Source organism: Bombina bombina, chromosome 5 (genome assembly GCF_027579735.1).
Source record: "Bombina bombina isolate aBomBom1 chromosome 5, aBomBom1.pri, whole genome shotgun sequence".
In the NCBI taxonomy this organism is placed as follows: domain Eukaryota; kingdom Metazoa; phylum Chordata; class Amphibia; order Anura; family Bombinatoridae; genus Bombina; species Bombina bombina.
Window position 1 is genome coordinate 712,661,802 of NC_069503.1, and position 24,650 is coordinate 712,686,451.

A 24,650-nucleotide genomic window follows, 5' to 3' on the forward strand; every position below is an offset into this window, starting at 1 on the left:
TTAAATAAAATCCACATAATGAGTGTTACAAATATAAACTTCAGACTAAAACTTTACATTAACACAACTGTTTCTTCAATTTTTAAGCAGCAGAGCACAGTTTTATAATTAAACAAAACCACAAACTGTTTAAAAAGAGGTAGAACTAGAAAGAGTTAGACTATCACTGTTAATAACATTCTGTTATTCACTCTTTCAGAAACTTTGCATTGAAATGCAAAAATCTCAACATGTCCACATGCTTCTGGCTAAGTCTGGTTCTCTGTTTGCAGCTATATTTCCTGCAGCAGAGAAAAGGCTGTTGAGGTGTATAAGTAAGGTTTTGCCAATTTCACCAAAGTGGGATATTTATCTTTGTTAGCTCTTCACCAATGCTAAGTGTTTTCTACCTTGGCAAGGGGCCTCTCAAAGTAACCCTTGACTTCATTCTAACATAAAAATATCTTGAATATCTATATGCATTGGTAAATAACCAGCTATAAGGTTAGGGGAAATATCTAGTCCTCTCTAAAAATAACGAATATATACTTATAATGGTTGAAAAACCAACTAATCGATTATGAGATTAGTTGACAACTATTTTCATAATCGATTATCGATTATGACGATTAGTTGTTGCAGCTCTAGTTTAAATCCAGAGAGTGCTTATTATTGGATCTATATGAATATTTTTTGAGCACCCTGGTCTTGAGTTTTGTTGGTGAGTGAGAGTGCACTTTTTGGTGTATATATCTCTATCTATATCTATATCTATATATCTAGATCTATCTATATCTATCTATATCTCAAACAACATCCAGCTCAACCCTCCAAGTCGATAGGTGCATATACAGACAAGAGATGCACTCACAGGACTTTGAGTGCATCTCTTGTCTGTATATATATCTCTCTCATAGAAACACAGGCGACTTGGTCTAAAGCAGGAACTGAAGGGAAGCTGTGTTGGCGCCTCTCCTGACACAAACCTGAGTCTGCAGACCGTGGCTGCTCGCTACTCAGGTACATATAAAAACAAAAGAATTCCCTTATATACAATTCACAGACCAATGGTAGTGTCCACTGAAACCCGGCACTTTTCTAGCACTTCACTGAGGATAGTGTAAAACAGTTCATACCTTTATTGTCGGTGTTACAATCAAACACACAGCAAGCATATGCATTGTGATTACCAGGAGACACAGGTGTTAACTGAGTGTGATGTCTAATGCGTTTCACGCCCTTATGGCGCTTTGTCAAAGATGTGGAGGTGTGTGTACATTGTGTGCTTTTAAATCATTACCATTTCAAGTTTCCGCCCCTATGGTGATGTCATAGTATTAAGATTTGTTAAAAATACTATTTAATACAAAAACGTGCTAAACATAAATAAGTTGAGTGCATCTTAAATATATTGAAAACCATTATCTAAATATTGTTACTTTTATCTTACGGCTCAGTAAATGTATTTTCGGCTAGGCAAATTGTAGCGATATGTATTCGCTTATACTAGATAAAGTTAAATGTTATTATTTTAGTTGTTACTGAGTTATTTCTATTTCTCCATATAGTTGATAAATTCATAGACTATCTTTTTGTCTCTTTGGTTTCATAGTTTACATACTACATGGATTATTAACCCTTTTATTTATATATCCGCCTAAATTATAAGCCAAGTTTTACCCATTTCACTATTAGATTACTTCACTTGGAATATTGTATCTTCCTTTTATTTTAAGTTTAGAGGGTTTAATATGTGGCTTAAATGTTTCTTATAAACCTTAATATAGTCTCAGCACAAGAAATTTATTTTAAAAACAAATTAACTTTACACCTGAACACTATATTTATTTCAAATTTTAAGTTGAAGTTGCTTTAACTTTTACAACTTACTCGATTGTTCCTTACTTGAAGCAATACAAGAAGAGTATAATTTTTATTGTAGATATATTTATAGAGGGGAGGGTTGGATTTAGGGATATCAGCTGTTATTGAAAATAACTATAACAAATTATTAATTTCTTTGATAGAGATCTAGATCCCATCTGGAATTGATTCCTTTAGGTTCTTTAGTCCCTAATCTAAATATCCATTTTGCCTCCCTATCTAAAAAATTTCTGAATCTATCACCTCCTCTCTTGTTTGCTAATATGAGGTCAATGGCTTGAAATTTAAATGCCTTTTTGTTATCGTTAAAGGAAACACCATGACTATGGTAGTGTTTGGCTACTGGTGTCTTAGGTGGGTCCCTTTCAAGTGAGGTCAAATGCTCACGTATCCTGTCCTTTAGAAATAGACTTGTACATCCTGTATATTACTGTTTACAAATTTGACAAGTTATTAAATAGACAGTGTATTTAGAACAGCAGTCAAGCCTATATCTGATGTTGTAGCTAGTGTTATTGGATGAGGATGTAAACGTATCCTTTACAATACAGTGTTGGCATACATTACAGGGGTCTCCAATCCCACAAAAAACAGCGCAGTCTGTGAATACAAAAAGGTGGACTCCAATAGTGCAATATTGTATTAACAATAAAAATACATATGCCAATATACTCACAATGTAGGCATATAAACATGTACAGAAAGGTTTCTTTTCTCAAAGATGGCAATATCGCTGGGTACTTGTGTGGTCTAAGGACACTTGGAGAAACAGCAGCAGATTTCCCGGTCGGCGTGTGACATCAACACCCGACAAACAGCTGATACAGGTTTCTCTTAGTCCTTGCGCACACAGACTCCCAAAGCTCGTAGCCTCAACGCGTTTCTCGCCCCCTACTGGGCGCTTTCTCAAGAGGAATAATGATCTATCGTGCTGTATCATAATTTCTAATTTATATCCTGTGCAACAGCACCATCGATCTGTAGAACTAGTTATTACACTTCTTATTTACATGATATTAAACAAAAATTATATAACAATTTGATATACTATCCTATTCATATATCAGAAATTACATTAATATTTGCAATCTAACCTAATTAATAAAATAACATAGATGATAAAAAAGGGAGGCGCATATGTACACTAGGGTGGAAATATAAGATAAAATTGATAAATGTAACAATAATAAATAATTAAAATCCTAAATATTTATATTATATATTCTACTTACTATTATCTCAACACCAATTAAAAAGTTAAAAACTGATCAATCAATTATCCTAAAAATTCATTACCATTGACAAGATTATCATAAATAGATCCATAACTGATTAAAATTCAAACACTTGCTAAAAGGCAACAATATACCACATTCCTTAAATATATATATAAAAAATATATATGCATATAACTACAATATAGATACTGAAAGATATATATATAATAATAAAACCTATCTATTCATAGAAAATAAAAATAAAAAATTTATTATTCACTCATATTCTAATTTATTAAATTGTTATATATGCTGCCACATCTAGATCAACATTTAGGCCCCTAGGCGCAAGAGTTCCCAACTTGTATATCCAAAAAGTCTCTCTGCGTATAAGGGCCAAAAGTCTTATCACCACCCCTGGAACTTGGTTTAACCATTTCTATGCCCATCACAGTCAGGCATTTTGGATCACAAGCATGTTTTTGGGAGAAGTGGATTGGTACACTATGTTTTAAGATCGGCTTCTTGATATTATAAACATGTTCGCTAAATCTCTTAGATAGGCACCTCTTCGTACGACCTACATACTTCATTCCACAACTACAATCTAAAAGATACACTACATAAGAAGTTTTACATGTGATAAATTGTTTCACTTTGTATTCTTGTCCTGATGTTGATCTAAAAACTGATCTTTCTTTGTTGATACATTTACACATAGGGAACCTAGCTTTGTGACATCTATAAGTACCCTTTAGACTTAGAAAGTTATCATTAATATTGTACTTAACTGGTTTCAGTTCCTTCAACTTACTTGGGGCAAGTATATTCTTCAAATTAGTATTTTTTCTATATACAACATTAGGCTTCGTATCTAATTCTTTTTTTATCAAAGGGTCCCCTTTTAAAATAGGCCAAAATTTGTGAAGTATTTTTTTAACATTCATAATGCCTTCCCCATACGTAGTAATAAATTTAACAGTTTGTGTATCTGATTTCAAAGGCTTATCTTTTAGTTTATTTAATATAACCTCTCTATCTATCTGATCCACTTCATTCATGATATGTATTAGATGTTCTTTATTATGGGATTTGCATATCAATTTATCTTTTAAAATTTCTGCCTTACTATTATAATCATCAGCTTTCGAACAATTTCCTTTTTATCCTTACGAATTGACTTTTTGGGATATTTTTTACCCATTTTTTGTAATGGCCACTAATAGCATGTAATAGACTGTTACTGTCTACCGATTTTCCTATAATTTTTAGTGTATATTTTATTATCTTCTACAAACACCAATAGATCCAAAAATTCAATTTTTTGGTGTTGGATATAACACACAAATTTTACATTAAAATCATTGGTGTTAGAAGCAATCAATTTTATTGATTTTATTATCTCGGAGCCCTCCCAAATAATAAAAACATCATCTATAAAACGCCTATAAAAAATTAAATTATTTTTGAAAGGGCTATCCTTCCAAATAAAATTCTCTTCAAAAAGACCCATGAATAAATTGGCATACGATGGGGCAAATTTAGTCCCCATCGCTGTGCCACATATTTGATGAAAAAAGTCCCTCTCAAAAATAAAATAATTATGTTCTAAAACAAATTTAATACAATATTCTAAAAACCGTATCTGATTGTCTGTAAAAATTTCTTTGTCTTTTTTAAAAAATGGGAACAAGCTTTTATTCCAACATTGTGTTGGTTAATAGTATACAGTGAGGTTACATCACAAGTGATGAACCTCATCTGACTATTCCATTCTATATTTTTAAGCTCATGTATTAGGTGTACCCCATCTTTTAAATAAGATTTCAATTGAACAACAAGGGGTTGAAGGAAGTAATCAATATAACTTGACAGATTGGCTGTCAATGAGTCAATACCCGAAATAATGGGTCTTCCCTGTGGGTTTGAGATCGACTTGTGTATTTTTGGCAAGTGATACATGATTGCCAACTTCGGGTGTTCATTATATAAAAATTTATATTCATCCTTAGTTAAAATATTTTCTTCCATCCCTACATTCAACACATTTTTTAATTCTTGTAGAAAAATCTTTGTTGGGTCACCTTTTAATTTAATATAAGTAGATGAATCACTTAATAATCTCAGTGCCTCATTTATATAAACTTCACGGTCCTGAATTATTATGCCTCCACCTTTATCCGCTTGGCAAATTGTGATATTATTATTTTTAGTTAGAGAATTCAAAGCTTTTCTTTCAAAGGCATTAAGATTATCTTTAAAATCTATATTTGCAGGTAATACATTACAGGGGTGTTTACCACATTTGAAGAACCCTTTCTTAGAAAGCCATGTTTCTTTCGATTTTTGAGCAGAATTATTGTATACGTACTGGATTACCTTGCTGCCTACTGTTGTAGCTTTTTTCTCGATACAAACTTAATGCCCTCAGACATTTTAAGTTTTTCATCTAGTTTGAGGATTTTTAAATTATTATTTACAATATGTTTAATCTGAACTGCTTACTTTATTGGGTAACACAGACTATACTATTGCTCTTCCAATTTTCAGATTTTGTCTGTTTATTTTAAACAGTTTTTTTTGTCATTTTTATTATTTGTCTTGTACATTAGATCTTTACGTTTAATTTTAGCTATCTCTGCTCTGATTGACATTAGTTTCTTTCTGTCATAGCCTCTATTCGTTAGCCTATCAACTAGATTCTGAGAGTGGTCAAAATAATCTCTATCATCTGTACATATCCTCCTTATCCTCATTAGTTGCCCCTTCGGTATCCCTTTAGTGGTATGTAGTGGATGGCATGAGTCAGCCCTTAGAATGGTGTTTCCAGAAATTTCCATTCTATATAGTTCTGTAATTATCTTACCATTAGATGCTCTTAATGTAATATCAAGATAGTTAGCTATTACCTTGTCTACTTGAAAAGTAAACTTAAGATTTAAATCATTGGTATTCAAAAATGTAATAAATTCCTGACATTGTTCATTCGTGCCACGCCAGATGAACAGAAGATAGTCTATAAACCTGGCGTAGAACTCAATGAAGATGCCAAAGTTATTCTCTTGACCAAAAATATGTGGCCTCACACCACCCCAAAAACAAATTAGCATACGAGGGGGCAAATTTTGCCCCCATCGCAGTACCACAGATTTGCAAATATAATTTGGAGTCAAACATAAAAAAAGTTATGAGTTAACAGAAATCTAAGTGCTTCCAAAATAAATTCTATTAGTTCACTTGAAAAAGTACTTTTTAGCAATAAGTGATATTCAACTGCTTTCAACCCCAGTTCGTGCGGGATGCATGAATATAGGGATGATACATCCACTGTAAGCCACATATTACTGTCATCCCAAACTTTGTTTTCTAACTTTTGTAATACATGAGTGGTATCTTTAACATATCCAGGAAGTGACTGTACATAAGGCTGCAATATGTTGTCTATCAACTCTCCTAGTTTTTCTCCTAGTGATCCGACCCCAGACACTATGGGCCTACCCAGTGGTGAAAGGGGATGTTTATGAATTTTGGGTACAATTCTAAAATTTGCTATAGTAGGTGTTGGATTGTATAGGTTCTCGCACATTTTTTGATCCAATATGCCCAAATGTTTCCCCCAGTCTAAAAGTTTAGTTAGTTGTTGTTGATATATATAGGGGTGGGGTCATTTTTCAGGAGAGTGTATGTATTGATATCATTTAGCTGATTTATTGCCTCTGTATAATTTTTTTATTTTGTATAACAATTGAACCTCCTTTGTCTGCTGGTGTAATTGCTATGTGTTCATATTTCTGAAGGTTAGATGGGGCAATTTGTTGTTTTCTCGTTAAGTTCTGTTCTTGTGATGTCTACTTTTAATTGACTCGTGTAGATCTATTAGCTCACTATGTGTTTTCTCTTGAAAAATATCTATATAGTGGTTTCTAGATTGTATTGGATAAAAAGTACTCTTAGATTTTAGACTCTCTTGTTATATTTTTTGTGTGTTTGTACATTTTCTATGTCTCTTTTCGTCTCAGCTGCCATTGCCTCTAACATGTTAGCTGTTTGTAAATCTACAACAGAGAGTTCATCAACATTGTGATTATTATACTCTGTCAGCTGAGATGAGGCTGTGTTCAAATCTGTGTGGCTAATTCTAGTAGATTCTAGATTTTGTGTACTTTCAAAGTGACATTTTAATACAAATTTCCTAACTAAACAATTAATATCAGTAATAGTTCAAAACAGGTCAAAGTCCGTAGTGGGAGCAAAACCCAGTCCTTTGTTTAGGACTTGTTCTTCTGCTTTAGCTAGTCAGTGTGAACATAAATTAATTACTGTCTGTATCTCGTTGACATCTTCTTTTTGACTACTTGGGACGATTTGTTCCACTTTTTTGACGCCTGAGTTGTTTCTTCATTATTATGTGCACTTTTGGCTCCATCTACTTCTTTGGCCTGGCTCCCAGTTCTTTTTGTTTTATTTGTACTTCTTCATTCTCTGAGCTAGCTGAGCTCTCTGGTGTTCCTTCTTTGGGAGTAGATGTAGTTTCATTCCTGACTGAGAAATTTGAATCTGAAAAACTCACTCATCTTGTGTCTTTACTTGAAGTGTTTTTTGTTTTTGATGCCTTTTTTTTTATTTTTATTCTTGTTTTGCTTATTATTCTTCATGTAATTTGAATGTCCATTTCCAGTATTTTGTATTGTAGAATTCGTTATATACCATATTCATGGAGTAATCTAGTTCATCTCTGATCTCTGAGGATTACTCCTTGTTTGGGACTTTATGCTCTATATATAGAGCTGTATTTTTCTTTGTGTGTATCTTTATATCTAGATCTTTCTTTCTCGAAAGCCCACAATTTTTATAATTAATAACAGCTACATAATCATTTTATATTGCATCTGTATAAGGGACATATGATTTATAAAGATTTTGTTAGTGCACATGCTATACTACAACCTTTTGGGGTCCTTGAGTCCATATATTGTCCTATTACTCTGCGGAAGAACCACCACCTGCTGCAGCCGTTGGCAAATTTTACCACATGGGTTGTTCAGCAGAGTAAGGGAGCTTGTGAACTGGGAAAATACAGTTCCCAGAGATGCTCTTGCAACTCCAATAACACAAACATCTCCACAGCACTCAACCTATAACCACAGCCAGATTTAAACCACCTTTCTTAAAGGCATATGATACTCAAATTATTCTTTCACGATTCAGATAGAGCATGCAACTTTCTAAATGTAGCCACCAATCAACCAGTGTTACCCAGGGTTCTGAACCAAAAATAGGCAGACTCCTAAGCTTACATTCCTGATTTTCAAATAAAGATACCAAGAGAACAAAGAAAAATGGTAATAGGAGTAAATTAGAAAGTTGCTTAAAATTGGTGCTCTATCTGAATCATGAAATAGAATATATTTTTGTGTTTCATATCCCTTTAAGTCACTTGCATCATCCAGCTGTTCTAGCCATGGGTGTTCTGGCTGAATATGTTGCTACTTGGAACAACCACATGTGAGTGTGAATCTCGCCCGCAAAAAATATATTTATAAGTGATCAAGCTAAAGCAGACTCATGCTCAGTGCTCAATCATGAAATGTTGCTGTACTTCTACAAATGTTATCTTGGTTAGCAAGATCACTTCAAGATAACTGTGGCAAAGATGGCACCAAAAGTTGTAGACCCATTCCCATAAAAGAGGGTATCCATTACTAGAATTGTGTATAGACTAGTGTGTAATAATACTAATAATAAGTGAATATCTGTTTCATCTTATGTTTTCTGCTGGGATCATTTGGAATTAGTTTAACAATAATCTGCAATTTCCTATGGAGTACATCTTTAGGGCAGCTGATTAAAATTAAAACAGTATCCTCCATACATAGGGCCCACTGATCTAAAGCTCTTCACTGGTGAGAATAGCTAACAAGTTTGCTAGTGCTGCAAGGTCCCTTTTAGCTTGATACCTGTTCATCTGCTTATCTGGGGTTCTGGGTCTGAAGGAGATGCCTACATTACCATTTAATACTCAAAAAGATCCTCCACAGATCTTTCTAGAATTCTCCATGTTCATCTTTTTGTTTTATCTTTCCACTTATTTTTTTTTAATGCCACGCTAAGTGACAAAGATATGCGTATGCGCACATTGTCAAAACAATTTGTCAACGTTTTAGAAATTCAAAATGTTATGTTATTTTTATATTATATATGGTTAAATATTTTACATATTTTTTGCATCAATTGCAAGATGGTGTAAGGTGACTTTTTTTTTTTTTTTTTTTAAATTAGCAGGTTTGATTTATTTAATACTAATAGGTATTGAATCTTAACGTTTTGAGAAGGTGAACTGATGCTTTATTCTTTTTTTGTTTCCTTTACAGGAAGAAAGTTTGCATAAGAGTAGTGAAACAAGTGAACATGAGGAAAAACAAGCAGAATACTATGTATGTAACTTCAAATTGGAACATTTTACAAGCTGCCTAATTTCCCCCCCCCCCCCCCCAGGTTTCTGAATCTAAAAAACCATTTAGGTTATTCTAGTGTTGGTAATAAAATACGCTGCCAGGTTTTATTAAAGGAACATTAAATACAACTTTATGTATGAAAATGAATTACTGCTTTGCAAAAGACTAATATAAATGTTTAATATTTAGAACAATCAGTACTTGCTTAGTGTGCAAGGTTTTACAACTCTTGGGTTACCATTGCTGCTCGTCAGGGGCTGTTTATTTTTAATTTTTTTTTGAATAATGTTCCATTATAAGAACCCTTACATATATAATTTTTCATGCCCCCCCCCCCCTTAAAACAACAATATGGCAAGCCTATACCAATCAGACATAGTTCAGGAGAAATTAAAATCACAACCTTTGAAACTGATTTTAGTGCTAGCTTTAAATGTTAGGCATTAAACATTACAAATGTAAAAACATTGACAATTGTTTTTTTCTAGCAAATATGCAATACTTTGCAGTCCAGTTACACACCTTTTGAAAAGTGTTATAGCTCCTTAACTATGGCATATTATATAAAGAAAATTTTAAATGTACTTCTATTATCAAATTTGCTTTTTTTCTTTGATATTCTTTGTTGAAGAGATACCTAGGTAGGTGTCTGGAGCACTGCATGGCAGGAAATAGTGCCCCAGACACATGCATGCTCCGGAGCTTACCCCTCTGCTTTTCAACATAAGATACCAAGATAACAAAGCACATTTTGTAATAGAAGTAAATTACAAAGTTGATTACATTTACATGCTCTGCCTGAATTATGAAAGAACACCTATAGGTTTATGTTCCTTTTTAATATAATCTTATTTTCTTAAAGTTTCTTAACCACAGAATATGAATAATATGTACAGTTTATTTGTAAGGAGTCTGCTTTTGATTTGCTTAGGTTTTCTAACTGCATATGTTGTACACCTTGCTCTCCAAGTAAGTATAAACCACTGATGCAAATTATTTGATATGTCTTTAAAAATTCGGTAATTTAGTCACAATACCAGAATAATCTAAATTCCTTTGAAGATGGAAGGTGAATACAGGTGGCCCTCTATTTTACGCCGGTTCAATTTTGCGCCGTTTCAGAATAACTTTTTTTTTTCCAGTCATGTGACTGCTATTGAAAAGTATTGAGAAGCATTGCATTGGTTAAAATAGCCAGTAGGTGGAGCTGTCCGCTTGTGTTGCAGCAAAAATATGCAAAGCCAAACACAGAAACAGGCTGGAATTAGTCTAGCTAGACATGAGCTATCGAGCAGCTTTCATAGGAACAAGGTCTTCCTTTCTATAAATCAGTCCAGATTGGAATGCATAGGAAGAATCGTTTGCAGAAAAATGCAAGTAAAGTCTGTTGTGTGATTATTTCATAAGGTTTATAATGCAGTTTAGCAAATGGTTTTTGTTCATTTAACTTGGTTTAATTATATATTCTGTGTTGTGTGATTATTTGATACTGTTTATAATGCAGTTTAGCATTTAAAGTCTTCATTTCAAAGCTTTAAAATTAATGTATTAGGTGTTACTTATGACACTTTTGAGAGGGGCCTGGAATCGAACTCCCTCACTTCCCATTGACTTACTTTATAAACTGGGTTTCGATTTTACAACCATTCCTTCTGGAACCTAACCCCAGCGTAAACTGAGGGCTACCTGTATTTTTGTATACTTTTTCACTTCTCCTTTAGAAGGAATGTGTAGAACATATGCCAAAAGTAATAATCTAAGTAACCAATCAGAAGGCGGAATTCTTGAGCATGACTAATAAGTCCAACATTGGTAATCCCTTTCACAGTGGTAAATGCTGATAAATGTAAGCACGGCAATACAATGCTTCAGTATAATGAAAAGAGGACTGAAACATTTTATAAAGAAACAGCATCACTTTATTTTCAGCAAAAATATTGCCAAGGAAACCATTGTGAAGGTCTTGGTCATGGGGGTAACTTTTATAGCATCTTTTTATAAACATGGTGTATACAGATTGTTTCAGAATTGGAACTCATTTTAATTTTACATGTTTTTTATAAAGTTTTTGTAAAATATTTTGTTGAAGACAAAAATCTTTCCATGAGTAAGATATATTGCAATAAATTCACTTTTCTTTCATGTAATTAGCAAGAGTCCATGAGCTAGTGACGTATGGGATATACATTCCTACCAGGAGGGGCAAAGTTTCCCAAACCTCAAAATGCCTATAAATACACCCCTCACCACACCCACAAATCAGTTTTACAAACTTTGCCTCCGATGGAGGTGGTGAAGTAAGTTTGTGCTAGATTCTACGTTGATATGCGCTCCGCAGCAGGTTGGAGCCCGGTTTTCCTCTCAGCGTGCAGTGAATGTCAGAGGGATGTGAGGAGAGTATTGCCTGTTTGAATTCAATGATCTCCTTCTACGGGGTCTATTTCATAGGTTCTCTGTTATCGGTCGTAGAGATTTATCTCTTACCTCCCTTTTCAGATCGACGATATACTCTTATATATACCATTACCTCTGCTGATTCTCGTTTCAGTACTGGTTTGGCTTTCTACAACATGTAGATGAGTGTCCTGGGGTAAGTAAGTCTTATTTTCTGTGACACTCTAAGCTATGGTTGGGCACTTTTTTATAAAGTTCTAAATATATGTATTCAAACATTTATTTGCCTTGACTCAGGATGTTCAACATTTCCTTATTTCAGACAGTCAGTTTCATATTTGGGATAATGCATTTGAATATATAATTTTATCATTTTTATCTTACCTTAAAATTTGACTTTTCCCTGTGGGCTGTTAGGCTCGCGGGGGCTGAAAATGCTTCATTTTATTGCGTCATTCTTGGCGCAAAATTTTTTTTTTCTATTTCCGGCGTCATACGTGTCGTCGGAAGTTGCGTCATTTTTGACATTTTTCGCGCCAAAAATGTCGGCGTTCCGGATGTGGCGTCATTTTTGGCGCTAATAGCATTTAGGCGCCAAATATTGTGGGCATCAAATTTGTCTCCACTTTATTTAAGTCTCATTATTTGTTGCTTCTGGTTGCTAGAAGCTTGTTCACTGGCATTTTTTCCCATTCCTGAAACTGTCATTTAAGGAATTTGATCAATTTTGCTTTATATGTTGTTTTTTCTATTACATATTGCAAGATGTCCCACGTTGCAACTGAGTCAGAAGATACTACTGGAAAATCGTTGCCTGGTGCTGGAACTACCAAAGCTAAGTGTATCTGCTGTAAACTTTTGGTAGTTGTTCCTCCAGCTGTTGTTTGTATTACATGTCATGACAAACTTGTTAATGCAGAAAATATTTCCTTTAGTAAAGTACCATTACCTGTTGCAGTTCCATCAACATCTAATGTTCAGAGTGTTCCTGATAACATAAGAGATTTTGTTTCAGAATCCATTAAGAAGGCTATGTCTGTTATTCCTCCTTCTGGTAAACATAAAAAGTCTTTTAAAACTTCTCTTTATACAGATGAATTTTTTTAATGAACATCATCATTCTGATTCTAATGATTCTTCTGATACAGAGGATTCTGTCTCAGAGGTTGATGCTGATAAATCGTCATATTTATTTAAAATGGAATTTATCCGTTCTTTACTTAAAGAAGTCCTAATTGCATTAGAAATTGAGGATTCTGGTCCTCTTGATACTAAATCTAAACGTTTAGACAAGGTCTTTAGATCTCCTGTGGTTATTCCAGAAGTTTTTCCTGTTCCTGGTGCTATTTCTGAAGTAATTTCCAGAGAATGGAATAATTTGGGTAATTCATTTACTCCTTCTAAACGTTTTAAGCAATTATATCCTGTACCGTCCGACAGATTAGAGTTTTGGGACAAAATCCCTAAAGTTGATGGGGCTATTTCTACCCTTGCTAAACGTACTACTATTCCTACGGCAGATGGTACTTCCTTTAAGGATCCTTTAGATAGGAAAATTGAATCCTTTCTAAGAAAAGCTTATCTGTGTTCAGGTAATCTTCTTAGACCTGCTATATCATTGGCTGATGTTGCTGCAGCTTCAACTTTCTGGTTGGAAACTTTAGCGCAACAAGTAACAGATCATGATTCTCATAATATTATTATTCTTCTTCAACATGCTAATAATTTTATCTGTGATGCCATTTTTGATATTATCAGAGTTGATGTCAGGTTTATGTCTCTAGCTATTTTAGCTAGAAGAGCTTTATGGCTTAAAACTTGGAATGCTGATATGTCTTCTAAATCAACTCTACTTTCCCTTTCTTTCCAGGGTAATAAATGATTTGGTTCTCAGTTGGATTCTATTCTCTCAACTGTTACTGGTGGGAAAGGAACTTTTTTACCACAGGATAAAAAATCTAAAGGTAAAAACAGGGCTAATAATCGTTTTCGTTCCTTTCGTTTCAACAAAGAACAAAAGCCTGATCCTTCATCCTCAGGAGCAGTTTCAGTTTGGAAACCATCTCCAGTCTGGAATAAATCCAAGCCTTCTAGAAAAGCAAAGCCAGCTTCTAAGTCCACATGAAGGTGCGGCCCTCATTCCAGCTCAGCTGGTAGGGGGCAGATTACGTTTTTTCAAAGAAATTTGGATCAATTCTGTTCACAATCTTTGGATTCAGAACATTGTTTCAGAAGGGTACAGAATTGGTTTCAAGATAAGACCTCCTGCAAAGAGATTTTTTCTTTCCCGTGTCCCAGTAATCCCAGTGAAAGCTCAAGCATTTCTGAAATGTGTTTCAGATCTAGAGTTGGCTGGAGTAATTATGCCAGTTCCAGTTTTGGAACAGGGGCTGGGGTTTTATTCGAATCTCTTCATTGTACCCAAGAAGGAGAATTCCTTCAGACCAGTTCTGGATCTAAAAATATTGAATCGTTATGTAAGGATACCAACATTCAAAATGGTAACTGTAAGGACTATATTGCCTTTTGTTCAGCAAGGGCATTATATGTCTACAATAGATTTACAGGATGCATATCTGCATATTCCGATTCATCCAGCTCACTATCAGTTCCTGAGATTCTCTTTTCTGGACAAGCATTACCAGTTTGTGGCTCTGCCGTTTGGCCTAGCTACAGCTCCAAGAATTTTTACAAAGGTTCTAGGTGCCCTTCTGTCTGTAATCAGAGAACAGGGTATTGTGGTATTTCCTTATTTGGACGATATCTTGGTACTTGCTCAGTCTTCACATTTAGCAGAATCTCATTCGAATCGACTTGTGTTGTTTCTTCAAGATCATGGTTGGAGGATCAATTCACTAAAAAGTTCATTGATTCCTCAGACAAAGGTAACCTTTTTAGGGTTCCAGATAGATTCAGTGTCCATGACTCTATCTTTGACAGACAAGAGACGTCTAAAATTGATTTCAGCTTGTCAAAACCTTCAGTCACAATCATTCCCTTCGGTAGCCTTATGCATGGAAATTCTAGGTCTTATGACTGCTGCATCGGACGCGATCCCCTTTGCTCATTTCACATGCGACCTCTTCAGCTCTGTATGCTGAACCAATGGTGCAGGGATTACACAAAGATATCTCAATTAATATCTTTAAAACCGATTGTCCGACATTCTCTAACGTGGTGGACAGATCACCATCGTTTAATTCAGGGGGCTTCTTTTGTTCTTCCGACCTGGACTATAATCTCAACAGATGCAAGTCTTACAGGTTGGGGAGCTGTGTGGGGGTCTCTGACAGCACAAGGGGTTTGGGAATCTCAGGAGGTGAGATTACCGATCAATATTTTGGAACTCCGTGCAATTTTCAGAGCTCTTCAGTCTTGGCCTCTTCTGAAGAGAGAATCGTTCATTTGTTTTCAGACAGACAATGTCACAACTGTGGCATACATCAATCATCAAGGAGGGACTCACAGTCCTCTGGATATGAAAGAAGTATCTCGAATTCTGGTTTGGGCGGAATCCAGCTCCTGTCTAATCTCTGCCGTTCATATCCCAGGTATAGACCATTGGGAAGCGGATTATCTCAGTCGCCAAACGTTGCATCCGGGCGAATGGTCTCTTCACCCAGAGGTATTTCTTCAGATTGTTCAAATGTGGGAACTCCCAGAAATAGATCTGATGGCTTCTCATCTAAACAAGAAACTTCCCAGGTATCTGTCCAGATCCCGGGATCCTCAGGCGGAGGCAGTGGATGCATTATCACTTCCTTGGAAGTATCATCCTGCCTATATCTTTCCGCCTCTAGTTCTTCTTCCAAGAGTAATCTCCAAGATTCTGAAGGAATGCTCGTTTGTTCTGCTGGTAGCTCCAGCATGGCCTCACAGGTTTTGGTATGCGGATCTTGTCCGGATGGCCTCTTGCCAGCCGTGGACTCTTCCGTTAAGACCAGACCTTCTGTCACAAAGTCCTTTCTTCCATCAGGATCTCAAATCCTTAAATTTAAAGGTATGGAGATTGAACGCTTGATTCTTGGTCAAAGAGGTTTCTCTGACTCTGTGATTAATACTATGTTACAGGCTCTTAAATCTGTATCTAGAGAGATATATTATAGAGTCTGGAAGACTTATATTTCTTGGTGTCTTTCTCATCATTTTTCCTGGCATTCTTTTAGAATTCCGAGAATTTTACAGTTTCTTCAGGATGGTTTGGATAAAGGTTTGTCTGCAAGTTCCTTGAAAGGACAAATCTCTGCTCTTTCTGTTCTTTTTCACAGAAAGATTGCTAATCTTCCTGATATTCATTGTTTTGTACAAGCTTTGGCTCGTATAAAACCTGTCATTAAGTCAATTTCTCCTCCTTGGAGTTTGAATTTGGTTCTGAGGGCTCTTCAAGCTCCTCCTTTTGAACCCATGCATTCATTGGACATTAAATTACTTTCTTGGAAAGTTTTGTTCCTTTTGGCCATCTCTTCTGCCAGAAGAGTCTCTGAATTATCTGCTCTTTCTTGTGAGTCTCCTTTTCTGATTTTTCATCAGGATAAGGCGGTGTTGCGAACTTCTTTTGAATTTTTACCTAAGGTGGCTATTGGTTTGGTATATTTTATATATTATTTTGCTATAGCTGCTAATAATCTAAGTATACTAATCTTAGATACACAAGACAGCAGCAATACAAATATACACACCATTTAGAGTGTTTCATTATAATATTTGATACCTAACTATTTAACTCAATCCTTGTTCCAAACCAATAGCCACCTATGTTTACCCTCATTCAATGACCAATCTCCTATCCTTATTGAAAGGTGGGTTCCTTCAAGTGAAAAACGAATAGTAACAAACCACAATACTGCACTCAAAGTGGTTAATAAAAGGTTTTCACCCAGGATAACTCTAAAAACAATATGTTGAGATTGTATACTAATTTAAACGATGTATCAGATATCTACTCAAATAAATACTATTTGTGATCTGATTTAATACTTGCCAGCAGGTAACTTGATACCCAAGTATGCACCAAGCACACTGATTGTACAAACATATATTATCATAGGAATGCATTTATAATTCAGTAGGGGCTCTGATCTTATATATGAGCACTTCTGAAATATACAAGAATCTAAGAACACCACTATTTATATTGGGCCACACGATTGCCCATCAGAGGAGTACACCTTATCTTTAACCGTGGTGACATCTGATAATACTCCACTGAAAGAGTGTTCATTTTCATTCACTATGTGAAATATGCACATTCAGGTATCGTTACCTAAAGCATAATTCTTTACTCTGGTACAATCTCACATTCAGGTATTAACTTCAGTATCTCAACACTCTACTATGAGTTTTTCAATTTTAACCTGCACATCCCTAGATTTTAACTCTGTTTTTATGTGTTAACAATTAAAAGTTATATTTTATTTAATCCAATGAGATCTCTTTAACCATTCGTTGCCCATGTTACATCTAGTTTAATTCACGTCACATATGCCTACTAGGAGTGCTATGAGTGTATTCTGAGAAGGGTCCTTAACCCTTCGCTTGTTTGTGTTGATGAAATTAATACACAGCACCACGTACCCCAATCAATAGCCAAGGAGCTACTGAATATAATGAGGGTGTAGGCAGTCTAATTTAATAGGTAGTGCCACTGAACTTTCTCCTTCTTTGAAATATTATGTTGAGGCTACTAAGTCTTTCCGTAAGACTTCTAGTCTATTTGTCATCTTTTCCGGTTCTAGGAAAGGTCAGAAAGCTTCTGCCATTTCTTTGGCATCTTGGTTGAAATCCTTAATTCACCATGCTTATGTCGAGTCGGGTAAAACTCCGCCTCAAAGGATTACAGCTCATTCTACTAGGTCAGTTTCTACTTCCTGGGCGTTTAGGAATGAGGCTTCGGTTGATCAGATTTCCAAAGCAGCAACTTGGTCCTCTTTGCATACTTTTACTAAATTCTACCATTTTGATGTGTTTTCTTCTTCTGAAGCAGTTTTTGGTAGAAAAGTACTTCAGGCAGCAGTTTCAGTTTGCATCTTCTGCTTATGTTTTCATTAAACTTTATTTTGGGTGTGGATTATTTTCAGCAGGAATTGGCTGTCTTTATTTTATCCCTCCCTCTCTAGTGACTCTTGCGTGGAAAGATCCACATCTTGGGTAGTCATTATCCCATACGTCACTAGCTCATGGACTCTTGCTAATTACATGAAAGAAAACATAATTTATGTAAGAACTTGCCTGATAAATTCATTTCTTTCATATTAGCAAGAGTCCATGAGGCCCACCCTTTTTGGTGGTTATGATTTTTTTGTATAAAGCACAACTATTCCAATTCCTTATTTTATATGCTTTCGCACTTTATCACCCCACTTCTTGGCTATTCGTTAAACTGAATTGTGGGTGTGGTGAGGGGTGTATTTATAGGCATTTTGAGGTTTGGGAAACTTTGCCCCTCCTGGTAGGAATGTATATCCCATACGTGACTAGCTCATGGACTTGCTAATATGAAAGAAATGAATTTATCAGGTAAGTTCTTACATAAATTATGTTATCTTTTTACCAATGGCGCTGCAGGGCTAGAAAACTCTGTGTGTAGCTTATAAGTTGTGTACAGGTATTCTTCTTTCTGATTGGTGGTTTTAGAATTTAGATTTTCTTTCATATGAGTCCGTAGGCGTCCATAACATGTAATATATTTCCCGCCACCAGGAGGAGGTCAAAAACTCTCATAAGAGCTTTTAATCACTCCCACCTCCTCTCTCTAGTTGGTTAGTTCTTGGCCTCCAAGGTGCTCTGCAAGCAAGTTATTTTCTATCCTCATTTCTTGGGAGCTCAGACCTGACTTGAGACCCAGTACCTCTTCTCAGCAATCTGTTCGGGAGGAAGAGCCTCAGCATGCTGGTAAGACAGTGGTGGGGTGCTCCGGTCCATGTAAGTAACTCTGTCACTACACATTACTGAGGGGTTCACAGTCCCACACATGACACTTTACCTATGTGCTAAACTTTGGAATTGGGGTTTTGGGGGCTCAGAAACCTTTTGACTTCCCTTACTCTACTACTCCATGGCAGTTAAGATGGATTTTTTTTTCTCAGAGTCATTTTATTTCTTGCTATATAAAAATACTGTAGTGTCTCTTTAAGAAAACTGCTGACTGCCTTGAGCAATTAGTTTCAACTTAGTATGGATTGGAAGGAAGCACATTTTAAAAATTTACTATCAATCCAGGGGTAAGCTCCGCCCTTCCTTTCAGCAGCACTTTTTTTTTTCTCTCTTTTTTTTTTTTCTTGTTCCTCACCGGCAACAGTGGCTCACTGTCGGTATACAAGGACACTCCTAGGCAGTGTTAGTGACCTGAAACCACATTTTTAACCCCTTCTTCTCTCGGGAGGTGGGTGAGTACTAATTGTGCTCCACAGCTCCAGTTTGCTGACTAAAATCCCGTCATGACTCCTGGCAGAAATTTAGTGCTCATGCCTATCTATGTGAGGATTCTACTTATTTTTTATTTAACCTCTTAACGACCGCAGCATACAATGTATGTCACCGGTCTTTAAGGGTTTCCTACCTGCTATTATACCCTCCCTTCTGGTCCCCGGAAATAGCTCGGTCTCGCTGCTGGCAACGAGACTGCGTTATTTTCAATGCAATTCCAAAGAAAGATAACCTTAAGGGGTTAAATCAAACCTTCTGAAAACTGACAATTTTTGGCGGTCATTACACAAACAAGTAAATGTAAAAGAAAATCTGGAGATTTATCACCTGCCTCCTGCGATTCACAAGTTCCTGTTCCTCAGCTGAGTCACAGCTTTGTAAGATAAATGGTAACTGACTCTGCGTCCCTGTTTCTCTGAGGAATCTGAACAATCAATTTAGTCCTCAAGTGGAGTCTTCCGGAAAAAGATCTAATGGCATCCAAAGTGAACTGAAAACTTCTGTTTTTTTGTGCCAGGTCAAGAGATCCAAGAGCTCTCATGATAGATGCTCTAGTCTGTCCTTGTAATTTTTAACTGACCTCTTTTCCCTATTTTTTGTTCTTCTTCCAAGAGTCATTGCCAGAATCAAAGAGGAATCGGCGTCTGTAATTTTCATAGCTTTGTTGTGGCTCCACAGAAGATAGTATGTGGGCCTAAATTTAGAGGTCATCTCTTCCTCCATGGACTCTACCCCTAAAGAAAGATCTGCTGTCTCAAGGAATTTTGTATTATCCGGAACTCTAGACACTGAATTTGGTGGTGTGGAGGTTGAATGTTTAGTTCTTAAAAACATAGGTTTCTCAGATTCTGTTATATCTACTTTGCTACAGCCAGAAAGCTTGTCATGCAAAGAATTTATCATAAAATCTGGAAAGCTTACTACTTTGATGTTCTAGAGGTTTTTTTTACAATCCTCAGAATTCTTCAGTTCCTTCAGGATGGACTGGTTAAGGGTTTATCAACTTGTTCTGTATAAGGTTCAGAAGAAGTTGGCTAAGTTGCCTGATCAAACTTTTGTGCAAACCTTGGTGAAAATTCACCCTTTTTATTAAGCCCATTTCTCTTGCAAGGTGTATCCAGTCCACGGATTCATCCTTACTTGTGGGATATTCTCATTCCCTAGAGGAAGTGGCAAAGAGAGCACACAGCAGAGCTGTCCATATAGCTCACCTCCTAGCTCCACCCCCCAGTCATTCTCTTTGCTGCTCTAGCAGTAGGGCATCTCCACGGGAGGGTAAAGTGAATGTGGTGTTAGATTTGTAGTTTTATATCTTCAATCAACAGTTTATTTTTAAATGGTACCGGTTTGTACTATTTACTCTCTGGCAGAAAAGTAATGAAGATTTCTGCTGAGAGGAAAACTATTTTAGCATGTTGTAACTAAAATCCACTGCTGTTCCCACACAGGACTGATGAGTACCAGAAAACTTCAGTTGGGGGGAACAGTTTGCAGGCTTAACTGCATGAAGGTATGTTTCAGTCATCTCTTTTTTTTCTAGTCAAGACACGATAATGCTAGAAGACTGACAAGAATTCCCCATGAGGGAAGGGTAAGCCATATTCTGAGACTTAGTATAGAATAAGGGCTTATTTAACAGGGCTCAATAGGCTGTTGGACATTGTGAAAGGGCAATTGGTTATTTTATTCAGCAAATACTCATTGGTAGACACTTTAAACACCTTTGGTGTGTTTATTAAGGGGTTTTTTATCCACATGGCATAAATTTAGGCACCTAAGTGTGTCTTTGAGGGCCTCACAACTCCGGAGTGGGAGGGGCCCTAATTTCGCACCTCTGTTGCGCAGTTCATTTCTCCAGACAGTTCATGCTGCTTCACGTGGAGGGTCCAGAGACTGCTTGAGGGACTCGCAGAAGCTGTTATTCCCCTAAACTAATCCATAAGGGAAGGTAGGGCCACAGCAGACTGCTGTGGCAAGGTGCTGTAGTTTTGAAACCGGTTGTGGGCTTTAGACTGCTCCGGTTTGGGCATTAAGGGTTTAATCAGGCTGAAACTTGGTGTGCAATCATATCGAAGCATTAGGCACATACTGTGAAAATTTCAAAAGATTTGGTGCATTTTTCACTGTTTTGTAAAATTGTGTGCGCTTTTTATTTCTTAAAGGCACAGTACCGTTTTTTTCAAATTGTGTTTTTTATTTGATTAAAGTTTTTTCCAAGCCTGTTTGCATATAATACTAATCTGTTTAACATGTCTGACACTAAGGAAAAGCCTTGCTCTATGTGTTCAGTAGCCATGGTGGAACCCCCACTCAAAATGTGTCCCAAGTGCACTAATGTGTCTATACAATTTAAAGATCATATTGTGTCACTTAAAAATGTAGCCCAAGATGATTCTATGACGGAAGGTAATGAAGATAGTCCACCTTCCTCTCCCCAAGTGTCACCACCAGTTACACCCGCGCAAGCAATACCTAGTACCTCTAGTGCATTGGCACCAATTACATTGCAACAACTAGTGACAGTTATGGATAATTCCCTTGCGGCCTTTCTATCCAAACTGCCAGTTTTTCCTACAAAGCGAGATAGCTCTGTTTTAAGAACAGATTATGAGCAGTCGGAAGCTTTGGGAGGTTTATCTGACATACCCTCACAACACTCTGAAGTAGGGGCGAGGGATGTGATGTCTGAGGGAGAAATTTCTGACTCAGGAAAAGTTTCTCAAAGGGCATATTCAGATTAATTAGCTTTTAAATTTAAGTTGGAACACCTCCGCGTATTGCTTAGGGAGGTTCTATCCACTCTGGATGATTGTGACCCTATGGTGGTTCCAGAGAAATTGTGTAAAATGGACAAATACCTAGAGGTCCCTGTATACACTGATGCGTTTCCGATCCCTAAAAGAGTTGCGGATATTGTTACCAGGGAGTGGGAAAGAACAGGTGTCCCTTTTGTTCCCCCTCCTATTTTTAAGAAAATGTTCCATTACTGACCCCAGGCGGGACTCGTGGCAGACGGTCCCTAAGGTAGAGGGAGCAGTTTCTACGCTGGATAAGTGCACAACCATTCCAATTGAGGACAGTTGTGCTTTTAAAGATCCTATGGATAAAAAAATTAGGTTTACTAAAGAATTTTTGTTCAACAAGGGTTCCTTCTACAACCGATCGCCTGCATTATTCCTGTAACTACTGCAGCGGCTTTCTGGTTTGAGGCGCTGGAGGAGTCGCTCCAGAGGGAGACCTCATATGATGAAATTATGGATAGAATTAAAGCTTTAAAACTGGCTAATAATTTTATCACAGATGCCGCTTTGCAATTAGCTAAGTTAGCGACAAAAAATTCAGGTTTCGCCATTATGGTGCGCAGAGCGCTTTGGCTCAAGTCATGGTCGGCAGATGTGTCATCCAAATCAAAATTACTAAATATCCCTTTCAAGGGAAAGACCCTTTTCGGGCCCAAGCTGAAAGAGATTATTTCGGATATCACCAGGGTAAAGGGCCATGCTCTCCCACAAGATAGGCCTTTTAAGGCTAAAAACAAGGCTAATTTTCGTTCCTTTCGCAACTTCAGGAGCGGTCCTGCTTCAACCTCTGCAACCGCAAAGCAAGAGGGTAACGCTTCACAGCCCAAGGCAACCTGGAAGCCTTTGCAGGGCTGGAACAAGGGTAAACAGGCCAAGAAGCTTGCAGCTGCTACTAAGACAGCATGAAGGGGTAGCCCCCGATCCGGGACCGGATTTGGTAGGGGGCAGATTCTCTCTCTTCGCTCAGGCTTGGGCAAGAGATGTTCACGATCCCTGGGCATTAGAGATCGTTACTCAGGGATATCTTCTAGAATTCAAGGACTCCCCTCCAAGGGGAAGGTTCCACATTTCTCGTCTGTCTACAGAACAGACAAAGAAAGAGGCGTTCTTACGCTGTGTAGAAGATCTACTCAAGATGGGAGTGATATGTCCAGTTCCAATTACAGAACAAGGACTGGGTTTTTACTCAAACCTGTTTGTGGTTCCCAAAAAGGAGGGAACTTTCAGGCCAATCCTGGATCTAAAAATTCTAAACAAATTCCTCAGAGGTCCATTATTCAAGATGGAGACCATTCGGACAATCTTACCTATGATCCAGGAAGGTCAATATATGACTACCGTGGATCTAAAGGATGCGTACCTACATTTTCCTATCCACAAAGATCATCATCAGTTCCTAAGGTTCGCCTTTCAGGACAAGCATTACCAGTTCGTGGCCCTTCCCTTCGGGTTGGCCACCGCTCCCAGAATTTTCACAAAACTGCTAGGGTCCCTTCTGGCGGTACTAAGACCGCGGGGCATTGCAGTAGCACCTTATTTGTACGACATCTTAATACAGGCGTCGTCTTTTTCCCAGAGTCAAGGCTCATACAGAGATTGTTCTGGCCTTTCTAAGGTCTCACGGGTGGAAGGTGAACACCGAAAAAAAGTTCTCTGTCCCCGCTCACAAGGGTTCCCTTCCTGGGAACTTTAATAGACTCGGTAGAAATGAAAATATTTCTGACGGAGGTCAGAAAATTAAAGCTTTTAACTACTTGCCGAGTTTTTCATTCCATTCCTCGGCCATCTGTAGCTCAGTGCATGGAGGTAATCGGATTAATGGTAGCGGCAATGGACGTAGTCCCTTTTGCTCGAATACATCTAAGACAACTGCAACTGTGCATGCTGAAACAGTGGAATGCAGATTATGTAGATTTATCTCCTCAAATACAATTGGACCAGAAAACCAGAGACTCCTCTGGTGGTTGTCTCAGGATCACCTGTCTCAGGGAATATGCTTCCGTAGACCGGAGTGCATCATTGTAACGACCGATGCCAGTCTGTTAGGCTGGGGGGCGGTCTGGGACTCCATGAAAGCTCAGGGCTTATGGTCTCGGGAAGAGTCTCTTCTCCCGATAAACATTTTGGAACTGAGAGCGATATTCAACTCGCTTCAGGCATGGCCTCAACTAGCGGCTGCCAAATTCATCAGATTTCAGTCGGACAACATCACGACTGTGGCGTATGTCAATCATCAGAGTTCCCTAGCGATGAAGGAAGTCGCCAAAATAATCAGGTGGGCGGAGGATCACTCCTGCCATCTATATGCAATTCACATCCCAGGAGTAGACAACTGGGAGGCGGATTTTCTAAGTCGTCGGACGTTTTACCCCGGGGGAGTGGGAACTCCACCCGGAGGTTTTTGCTCAGCTGACCCAGCTATGGGGCATTCCAGAATTGGATCTGATGGCGTCCCGTCAGAACTCCAAACTTCCTCTCTATGGATCCAGGTCCAG